The 11,275-nt window shown below is 50.7% G+C and overlaps 1 long non-coding RNA gene across 1 annotated transcript; it reads right to left on the bottom strand.

Moving 5' to 3' along the window:
• Positions 1-548: 548 nt before the first annotated feature.
• Positions 549-11,071, bottom strand: LOC106899632. Its single transcript, XR_001414066.1, has 6 exons — positions 10,972-11,071; positions 10,565-10,730; positions 9,080-9,281; positions 5,396-5,575; positions 2,011-2,181; positions 549-805 (listed from the first exon to the last, which is right to left on the bottom strand). It is a non-coding gene; the product is annotated as an uncharacterized LOC106899632 (long non-coding RNA).
• Between the last annotated feature and the right edge of the window lie 204 nt (positions 11,072-11,275).

Raw genomic sequence — 11,275 nt, 5'->3', positions numbered from 1 at the left:
GTGGGGATGGCCAGGGTCCAGCAGGGAGGGAAGGTCACTTCTTGTCCACGTGTTTTTTTCATCTCCAGCTCCCTCAGAAATCGCCCAGCCATGCCCACACAATAAAAAAAAAATAAAATAAATATATTTAAAAAAAAAAGAAGAAAATTTAATAAGATTTCACATTGCCTTCTCCTGAATTAAAATTATTTCATGTATTACGTTCATGGTTAACTCCTGCACTTCCCGTTTTCCTCCCGTCTTTTCTTCTTACAAGTTCTTGTGCTAATGAATTCCTAGCTTTTATTTACTAAATGTTGCAGAGGAAATCCTCATTATTTGTGGCTCAGTCAGCCTGGAGCAGACGCAGGCGGTCGCCGCCGCAGCGCCCGGCCCGATGGGGTATGAAGCTCACGTACACCGCTCCGCACGCCGCCGCCGAGAAGGATTCAGTAATTGAAAAGACCTTATAAATCAATAGAGCTAAATTAAAAACTCAGGCAGGAGTCCACATCATTCACACGCTCTCTCCTGTTAAGTCTTCTCTTTACTTTTTTTGGGGGGAGAAAAAAAAGGAAGAAGGTTGGTAGAGGGGAGCCTGGGGTACTCCAGCTCGATGCTGCTTACCTGGCAACATCTGGCTGGGGAAGATGATGTGGGAGCAATTAATCCCACACGGAGATCATCTGAACGCCAGGTGACCTCCCATTTATTCCTTTGTCCTTCAAGTGGAGGAAGAAGCTCCGGCCGCGGGGCCGAGTGGCCGCAGTGAGCTGCTTTCATCCCTAGCAGGGATCATGAACTGGCACGGGTCTTTTGTAGCCACCTTCAAGGAGGAACGACAGGATTGTAATTCCTGAGGGAGAGGAAAAGCATTTCCCTGGGCATCCCAGCCCTCAGTGCTTTTCCCGTGGGTCACAGCATCCACCTCCCCCGGCCCAGCATCTCCCCAGCCCCAGCGAACCCCAAGGACCACTGGCTGGCAGGCAGTAAGAGTTTCTGCTGAATAATTCCCCAGCCATGGAAAACAGAAAGCCACTGGCTGGCAGGCAGTAAGAGTTTCTGCTAAATAATTCGCATCCATGGAAAACAGAAAGTTAAGGGGATTTAGGGGAAGAGGAACAAGTGGCTGGATGTAACCAGTCCCAATTACAGAATCACAGAATCACAGAATCTTCTAGGTTGGAAGGGACCTTAAAGATCATCTTGTCCAACTGTCAACCTAACTTTGACAAAAATAGACACCCACACAACAAACAAGGAGCATCATCACTAAACCAGACCTCCCAGCACTACATCAACCCGTCTTTTGAACACCTCCAGGGATGGTGCCTCAACCACCTCCCTGGGCAGCCCATTCCAATGGCTGAGAACCCTTTCAGTGGAAAAATTTTTCCTAATATCCAGCCTGAACCTCCCCTGGCGCAACTTGAGGCCATTTCCTCTTGTCCTGTCGCCTGTGACTTGAGAGAAGAGACCGACCCCCATCTCTCTAGGGAGAGTTTCTTTCAGGGAGTTGTAGAGAGCAATAAGGTCTCCCCACAGCCTCCTCTTCTCCAGGCTGAAGTGGATGGATCAATTAAACACAGGCAGAGCTGGGTGTCAGAGAGAAGGGCAGGCTGGCAGGAGGAGGAGAGGTGGTGGGATGATGGGTTGGGGACAGGGGGTGGTCCCCAAGCCCCACCTGTGGGTGCTGCTGGCTCAGAGGAGCTGATCCCTTGCTCAGCCCCCATCGCTGCTCCTGGAAACTTTCACCAAGACCGGGTCACATGTGTCATTTATCAATTACATGTGCAATTTTTGCCAGGCAAATTAAAATCTGTCCTCTTGTTTAATTAATAGGGCAGCTTTATATTCGACAAATTAGGGAGAATCTTGATGAGCTAATTTGTTAATTAATGGAAGCCTGGAGGCTCTTGTTTCATCAGACATTGCCAAATCCTTTAATCTGAAGCCTTATTCTTCCTTCAGGACCCCCCTCTCCCTGCACCAGGGCTCAGACCCCAAAACAGCCCTGACAGTGATGCTCACCGTGGAAGAGCTCCCAGCATGGCCCTGGTTTCCCTGCTTTGGGATTTAGGACAGTGGTTCCTCATCAGAGTATTTCTCCTTCCCCTCCCTTCCGGAGGATTTATGTCCGGCTGTCGAGGAAGAGCGTGAGATCCCCACAGCCCCGCCGCCGCCGCTGAACAAAGTCCAATCCTGTCTCCAGGAAGGAAAGGGGAGGGGAGGGAAGTAAATTAAAAAAAAAATAAATAATGAAAGAAAAGCTCTTGACCCAGTTAAGAGTGAAACTTTCACTTGTTTGATTTTTTTAAGACAAAGCTCCCTGTGTGCAGAGTTAATGAGCTAATTGACTTTAATCAGCAGGTTATGGTCCAGAGGTGTAAATCAGTGATGCTGCTGCCCGTGGGTGGAGGATTCTGCACTCATGCCAGCAGACCTGGCCACTGAGGGTCCCCAAATGCCTCAGGGGACTTGGATTGTGCCAACGTGGAGCCAGCCCGTGCCAAGCAGTGCCCACCTTGCTGATGGCCAAACCCCACAGCTTGGAACAGAGTCCAGACATCAACACCCAGACAGTTGCCACAGGAGCTTTCAGGGCAAATAAACCCTCCAGGTATATCCAAGCTCCTCAAGGTCAGCCCTTTCCCCCGTCCAGGGGGACAATAGGCACAGCCATCCCAGCAACCCCATCCCACTGCTTCCAGTACAGACCAGTAGGACAGTGCTGAGGCTGGGTGGGCACTGCTAACCTGCTCCAAGCCATGCCATGGCGAGAGGGATCGCACTGACCTCAGGCCAGAGAGCCCCAAATAAGTGTGTTGGAACCAAAACCTCACCGAAGAGAGGACCAGTAACACCAGTAAGAGCAGCCTGCACTGACCCGTGTGGAAAAACATAAGTGCCTTCTGATAAATATCTCATCACGGCTGCTCATTGGTACTGCAAATCCTACTTTGCATTAAAAAAACATCAGTGTGATTTCCTGAGCTTGCACTATGGACCATTTCTCCCCAAACCAGATTAACCCAGAGCCCGAAGGAACAGCTCCTTCATTTATTTTTAGATATCGGTGCCTGCTGCACTAGCCATCACGTTATCAAGTAAATATGGAAAGCCAGATGACTGCCAGCAGAGAGGCACCCAGAGACACTGTTATCTTTGTTTTTAATAGACTGACAGTTCCTGGGATGTATTTGCTTTCAGCCTTTAAAAAGAAACACCAGCTTCACTTTATACCGCAGAAGTTTGCCAAGTTTCCAGCTTTCACTGAAACTTCTTTGGCCGTAGCAGGCAGAGAGCACCTCGAGAGAGGGCACAGCTCTCTCAGACCAAGAAAGCAGCAATAAAAAAAAGGAAAATCATGTTGAATGGCAAATGCCTGCTACAGTTTCCACAAATGTTTGGCAAAAAAAAACCAAAACCAGCCCTGTTGCTGTTCAAGCCAACCCTGTTGGGGTGCCTTTCGCACAAGGACACTGACGGTTTGCACTTTGGTACTCCACCACTTGATCCTGAGTGCTGGCTGGCTGCCGGGGTCAACAAGGAGCTCAAACTGAGTAAAAACACACTTGTGGTGTCTGGAGCTATTTTCATTAATCATGGATTAATTGAGGCTGGAAGGGACCTTGGAGACCATCTGGCCCGAGCCCTGGCTCAAAGCAGAGCCAGCCTCCCAGTACATCAGGCAGCTCAGGATCTTCTCCAGGTGAGTTCAGGGGATCTCCAAGGATGGAGATCCCCCACCATCACTCTGGCCCCCATCCCAAGGGTGATACCACCCATTGCAAAGGGTTTTTTTCTTGTGTGCAGTAGAGCATCCCCTCCTGCCATCCACCTTTTGTCTTTAATTCTGTACCTCCAAGAAGAGCCCGGCTCCATCTTCTCTACTGCCCATCTCCCAGGGAACAACAGCATCTCCCAGAGGGAGATTCCACATCCCGCTTTTCCCCTGGGCCATTGCAGGCTGCCAAAGCCAGGGAAGTCCCTCAGGCTTTTCCACCTGCTCCAATGGGTCCATGGAAACCCCAAGCCCGGCGGCTCTGCCCCTCCATGCAGCCAGACGAGCTCCTCAAAGCAAAGCCAGGAAACTGCTGCTCAATCTCCTTGTTTATTCAGTAAAAGAATCGTGTATGTTTGGGGATAAAGTGTCGTCAGTTATTTTTCCCCTCTATTTTCTAACACTCCAGCCTCAGATCAATAAATTAATTCAAAATCATCTAACGAGCACTCAGCCCGTAATTTATTTTTCATAAGTGTTAATCCAATTCCTTCCGAACGATATGCCTTGGGGACCCTCGCAAATTAAGAAGCCATTCAAGACACTTCCCTGACATTACTTAGGCAGAAAACAACATTAGACTGAAAATAATAATAATGCCAAGCTCTTTCTAAAGATGGTTTTCAGAGACCTATAACATGTTTCATTTTATTTGATCCTCCGCTTCTCTATTTACTGATGCACCCTGGGGCCCATCCCCAAGCAGTTCACTCCAGCCTTTAATAACCACCATAAAATGAGTCTTGCCAAAAGCCTTGATCTGATGTGGCTTTTATTGTGATCCAAAATAATGCTTATCGGGGGAGCAGCTCCTGCATTAGCTGTCGCAGGCCCGTAAAATACACACCGACTTCAACCCAGGGCTTTCAACGGGTTTTAATTCTTATTTGCATCATGGTGACTCTCACTCGGGTTTGGAAAGCGAAGCAGACTCCAGGAAACATGAAGAGCCCGATTCCAGGCTATTTTAAGCGTAAAAACAAGAAATACCACAGCTTCTCCAAAGACTCCAGAAGCCAAGAGCTGCCAAAACTCAGAGCTTTGTCGGGAAAATCAGAACTGAAAGGAGAAAGGGGCAGGAGGATGGGAGGCCAGCATGGTTTGAGGTCACCCTTTGTCCCCACCTGCCCCCCGCCCAGCCAACCCCGCGAATGCCAGCTCCGGCTCTGCTGACATCCCTCTCAACCCCGTGAAGTCATTTTAATCAAAAGCTACGGTGCTAAATTGCATTTCTCCAGTCTCAGCCTCCAGGCACAACCTCAGCCCCTCTGAGCTTTCCCCTGCCAAGCACATTTTAAGCAGCTCCCCCATGAAAACCACACTCAGGGGCAGCAGCGTGGGGTGCTCTGCATTGGGCAGGTGGCACCCAGGGGACCCCAGCTCCTGGACTGTCAGGCACAGGTAACTCAGCTGACACAAGGACATCTCCCTAATTCCTGCTGGACTGCCACCATCAAACACTTTTACTAAGGCTGATGCACCTTCAGGGGGATTTCACCCTGGCCCTGCCCTGTGCACCCAGCGAGCATCCCCCCTGCCAACACGGAGGGTGCATCTCCCACCCTCTGCTGTGGCTCCCGACACGTTTCATGCCCCAGCTGCACAATCCTTCAGAAAAACTTCAATACTGACCCCTTGAAGCGTCTCTCTCTCTTTTCCCAACAAGCAGAGGCACTTCTCAGAGCTGTGTCTTTTTTCCTTTTAAGCAGCAGGTTGTGCTGGGAGCGGGCGAGAGGGAAACAGATGCTTTTCCCTCCAGGTTTGCATAATGCATTTCTCCTTCCCCTTACTGTCTAACGTGGTGCGCTTGGCCTAAAAAGAGAAAAAAAAAAAAAAAAAGAAGTGCAGTAATATTTACAAGCTAATTAGGACATCATGGGAACACCAGAAAAGAGCCAGTTGGGCTGGAAGTGCTTTTGCCTGATTTTTCTTGGAAATTAGAACTGAACAGGCTGCTGCTGGGTATAGCAGGGAGCTGGAACCATCCCCTGGGCCCTCAGAGTACAGCCCTGCTCCCAGCCTGACCCCCTGCCCACCATTACCAACCTCTCTGGAAGTATTTGGTTTTACCTCCAGTTCTCTGACACCACTGCTGAGAGAGGCAGGGGAATCAGCACCCTCTCTCCCCCCAAAAGAACAGGATTTGAATTTCCGTGCCACGGGATCAGAGAAAAATGAAAGCTATGCTTGAAAGAAATAACAATTACCTTTCCTTTATATTTAGCAGCACTCCCTTGTACAAACCCCAGCCAAACCGCCGTTTCCGATCACACAACAAATTTTACAGCACATAAAACTCTGGGCACCAAGGGGGGAGAAAAGGCAACATGGAATCACTTGCTCCTTCCACGCGTCGCTTCGTTGCATCGCTATTTCTTGCCTTGCCAGACCTCAGCCTTGCACCTCCGAGGCTCAGGAAGCCACCATGGGTCCCAGGAATTAGGGATGGAGGCACCTGAGGAGGTCTCGGTGATTTACTGTGAGGCAGGAGGTGGGAACACTGTGTGCCAGCAGATCATCATCCCCGCCGTCACCCCCGTTATCCATCAGCCAGCAGCTCGTTTTCAGAGCACCAGTCCCCTGTCACTCCGGAATTATAGATCTACCCAGCGAAGTGGCAGGGAAATAATTGTTTGCTCGCTGCTCGGCCCTCTGAAATTCAAGGAGAAAATGAGATTTCGCTTCTTTGCTTTAGATCATGGGGTTTTCTTCCCTGCTGCGCTTATTTCAAAATCCCCACTCCTCCCATTCGGCTGCCAAATGAGTGCAGGGAGCTGCCGGCGGCGTTACAACCAGCACCCCCTGGGTTTGGGGTATATCTGCCAGCACGGCTCTGCTCTGGGAAAGGCTTTGATGAGCCCAAGGGGGAAAATTTCAACCCCAATTCGGACCAAAAGTTAGAGATGATGCCCAGGCAGAGGCGGATTTGCAAAGCCTCATGACTTCAAACCCGGATTTGAGTAGTGCCTGGACAAGTAGCGTGCTCCAGACAAATAGAGATGTTCCGCTGGAGACGTTTAATCTCATTAACCCAGGAGCTGTTTGTGTGTTTCTGTTCCACGGTGGCAGAGCAGGGAACCTTGCCGCAGCAGCAGCAGCAGTTCCACGCAGAAGCCAGCAGGGAAGCTGCATTCAAACACAGCTGAGATCAACCTGGCTGCTTTTACCACCCCTCCCGGCAGCAAAACCGCTGCAAAATAACTCACCAAATTCGTGTTTCTTTGGAATAAAGCACGGAGCTCTCTCAGAAGGGCCGACTCCTCAGGCAGGCGATGCCTGAGTCACAGAGCTGCCCACAGTGGGAACTCGCAGCCCCGCGTGGCTTCGTGCAAAATACAGCAGTGATTTACTGTCTCTGCTCTGCAATTCTTGCCCTGCCAAACCTCCTCTCCTCCTGGAGAAGAGCAGAAGCAAAAGCAAGGGAAGGAGCTGGAAAAGAGTTTTGATTTCAGAGAAAAGGGGAAGATGGAAAGCGCCGGGGCAGCTCCAGCGCTGCAGAAAGCAGGATTTACAGCCCTCTGCCAAAGCCTTTCGCACCCCTATTGCACCTCCACCCAGCCCAATTTATTTTAATTGGTTTTTTTGAATGAGCAGCCACCTGAGCCAAGAGCCTTATTTACGCCAGGACCTTTTGAGCAGCAGCACTAATAAACGCCAGCAAAGAGAAGAGAAGGTGTGCATGACCCCAGCTCAGCCTAGGTGAGATGAAGGCACAACCCATCTCTGCTAGAATTTGCTCTCCCTCCATGAAGAAGCTTTACCATCCCCTGACTGCCCTGGGCTTTTGCTGATGCCAACGTGCAGCTTCTTCACCACATCCCTTTGGCCCTACGCAGATGCCAGGGCTCTGACACCAAGTTGCCTGGGAGTGTTGAGCGATGGAGACTCTTCAAACCCAGGGCTGGTTCCTCAGTGAGAAAAAGGCAAACCTGGGTGCTTGGTGGCATCTCGCAAGGGCCAAGCATGGCAGGGACAGGACAGAGCTCCCTCTGGACCCTGCTGACACTGAAGAGCAGGCAGGAGCCCTTCAGCTCCGAGCCTTATTTACGCCAGGACCTTTTGAGCAGCAGCACTAATAAACGCCAGCAAAGAGAAGAGAAGGTGTGCATGACCCCAGCTCAGCCTAGGTGAGATGAAGGCACAACCCATCTCTGCTAGAATTTGCTCTCCCTCCATGAAGAAGCTTTACCATCCCCTGACTGCCCTGGGCTTTTGCTGATGCCAACGTGCAGCTTCTTCACCACATCCCTTTGGCCCTACGCAGATGCCAGGGCTCTGACACCAAGTTGCCTGGGAGTGTTGAGCGATGGAGACTCTTCAAACCCAGGGCTGGTTCCTCAGTGAGAAAAAGGCAAACCTGGGTGCTTGGTGGCATCTCGCAAGGGCCAAGCATGGCAGGGACAGGACAGAGCTCCCTCTGGACCCTGCTGACACTGAAGAGCAGGCAGGAGCCCTTCAGCTCCTCTCTTGGCCGTGCTGGATGTTCAGCAGCCTTCGCAAATGGCTTCTGGGCACAAGCTGCATGCCTGCTGCTTTTCCTGCCCCTGCCTAATTCCTATCCAGTCTATCCAGTCTCTAGATGTCTTGCCTGCCAAATAGAAGACACTTTAAAGCAAAAAAAAAAACCCCTAAAAAACACCAACCCAAAAAAAGCAAAACCCCAAACCAACCCCAAACTCCATTCCAGATGGTCTGGAGGAAAACTCGTATCATTTGCCAAAAAGCTAGGATGTTGCTTTCTCCGTCCTGAATTTCAAGCTCAGAAAGGTCAGACCTCCCATAGAGACTACTGCACTGCACTCTACTCTTCTTCTCATCCCGAGATTCACAAGGTTTGCAATTCCAGCTCATTACACAAACGTGAGATTACTGTGCTCTTGTCATACCCACTCCCTGCTTCTGCTTTCTGCCTCTTTTCAAGCACAGACCACATACCCGGGGCATGCAGGGGGGCTGTGGCTGTGGCAGGGGACCCCACACCAGCTGGGTTCTGACCCCACTTCATGGCTGCATAATGAGGATCTGTCCTCTCACCACCCCAGGCAGGAGAAGGAGAAGGAGACACATCCCAAGTCACTGGTTAGCTGAGGTCTGAACGATGCCAAGATCTTTGGTGCAGAACATGAGAAAAGAGCGACTCAAGTGCTCTCTTGAACTTCAGCATTATTGAATCACGGTGGTGCTGGAGGGAGCCCAGCTTGGGACACATTTTGGCCAGCCCAACCCAGTCCCACCCGTCTGTCTCCAGCATCACTGTCCTGGCATCCCCCTTCTCTGCTGTCTGGATCTGACCTCCCCTTCAGCGCATGAACAAACCTGAGCCATTTTGGTCTGTGGAACAGTAACTCCTTGCAAGAGCTCTACTCAGGAGCCACAGATGGATGGATGCCTTCTCAGCACTCGTTTGTTGAGACTCAAAGTATTTTTCACTTCTCTCCCAGCTAGCAATATTCAAGAACCTCCTTTCAGGTGCTCCATCTGCATTCCTGGATCCTCCCAACACCGCTGCGGTGGAGACCTGAATCAGAAAAGACATCTCATAAACATCAAACACTCCTGCCAGATGCTTTTGTCATCTTCTCCCAAAGCTGGGCACCACAAGCCCAGCGTCCTGGTGGGCCAGTCCACCAGCTCATTTACACTGAAGGAAACAGCTCCTACAAAGTGTTGACAACATCCAGGCAGCATTTTCTCCGCTCTTAGAATACCAGTAAAAAGCCCTGTTAGTTAAAAGTCACTGGTTTGGCTTTAGCAGCTGCTGTGTCCTCCCGTACATCACTCTTACCTGCTGCCTCATCCCTGAGCCCCAAAACAGCCCTGATGGGGCACGCTCTGATCTCGGGGACAAACTGGGGATGCTACGAGCTGCAGGACCTGCTACTCCAGGGGCTCCCCACACCCCAGAAACTGTGTCTGTATTCCCCGAGCATAGACGAGGTCTAAGAGTAATTTCCCCTCCGTGCCCCGTGCTGGGCACAGCTGGTTTCCCCTCTTAACACTTTGTGCAAGAGGTGAACGAGAAAAAACCGAAGAGAAACTGAAATAAATTGCACAGCCCAGTTCTGAAGCTGACTTCACACTTTGAGGACAAGGGAAGGCTTAGAAGTAACTTTTGCACGCTCGAGGGAAGCAGATCAAAGAGGCACTGGCTGGAAGGAGCCCTCTTAGGGCTGGCATTGTGTAATCCCAGAGTATTCTGCCGAAAATGCCACGGCAGCAAGGGCTGGGGGAGCTTCTCCTGGCAGATGGCTGGTGGGAAGAGCCCAGCAGAAAGGCACTCTGGAAATGCAAAGGGTGTTCCTCCATGGCGAGGCAGGACGCTTGCTGCATGCCCCGGAGGATCCTGAGCTCTGGTGTTAAAGCATTTACAAAAGATTGCAAAGATCTGCTCTAATTGTTCGTCCTGGTGAAACACAGGGAAAATAAACTTTTAGAAATCAAAGGCTAATGCACGAAGCAGATGTGCCAGCAATGATAAGGCAAAGCGAGGCTTTTAGAAACCAAATTTCAGCTTTGCACAGATTAGACATTAAAATGAACTCACTTAATTTCATGCCATATGCAAATCTTTACCAGCTGTCAGCTCTGTAGTCACTAGAGACGAAATGTAATAACTAAACAAAAACAAAAAGGCAGCGAAGGTTCTGCAGAAGCCCCGTTATAAGCGGGTTCAGGCTTTGGGAATCGGGGAGCCTGCCCAGCCCTGCTGCCCATGGCTGCCCAGGCACGTAACCCAACATCAGCAGGAGCTATTAAACATCTGCTAATAAAGTAACTATAAAAGATGTGGCTACTACTTACTCCTGACATTCAAGATTTCCCAGGCGAGCTGCTGGTTGCTGCACAATCTGACCATCACTAATTTGGTAGGTGGACTAACAACTGACCAGGCATCTTCCCAGACCACAGCTCCATGGGCCAGCAAAGGGCCACCTCCATCCTCAGGCTTTTCTCTTCCTTGGTAGCCCTGGATACGTGACACAGACGTGCCGTCAGCCAGAAGTCCATGAGTGCAGAACAAGGAGAAACATTCCTGTTTCCCTCTGGAGTGAAAAGCCCTTGAACGTTGATCCCCACCAAAGTAGAGAGCATCATCCTGGCTTGTCCTTACCCTGAGCACACAGCTACGCCGTGCAGCACCGCTGGCCAAACTACGGCTCCATCCCCGAGGACCTGCATGGAATTATGACCCAGCATTGGCCATTTACCGAAACATCCAGGAGGCATCAGCTCCACTGAAGCAATTCCACAGAGCTCTTAGCTCTTGCCCGAAGCCGTTCGCCATGGCTGGGAGAAACAGCAATCTTCTAATTGCTTCCAAAATGGACAGACCTGTGAGAAAAGGGAGACCACAGCTTTCAGGACCTGAACTGCATCCAGCTGCCAGCACAAACAGCTGGCAAACCAGATCGTCAGCTACAAACAGCAAAAATGTAAGGTGCAGCTTCTGGAGAGGGGCTCAGCCTGCGAGGGGCAGACACTCACTCACTGCTGGGGGGCTGCGGGGAGGGG

This window comes from Calidris pugnax, unplaced genomic scaffold (assembly GCF_001431845.1).
Source record: "Calidris pugnax isolate Ruff unplaced genomic scaffold, ASM143184v1 scaffold32, whole genome shotgun sequence".
Lineage (NCBI taxonomy): Eukaryota > Metazoa > Chordata > Aves > Charadriiformes > Scolopacidae > Calidris > Calidris pugnax.
The sequence above is the reverse complement of the archived record's forward strand: the minus strand, read 5'-3'. Positions and strand labels throughout refer to the sequence as shown.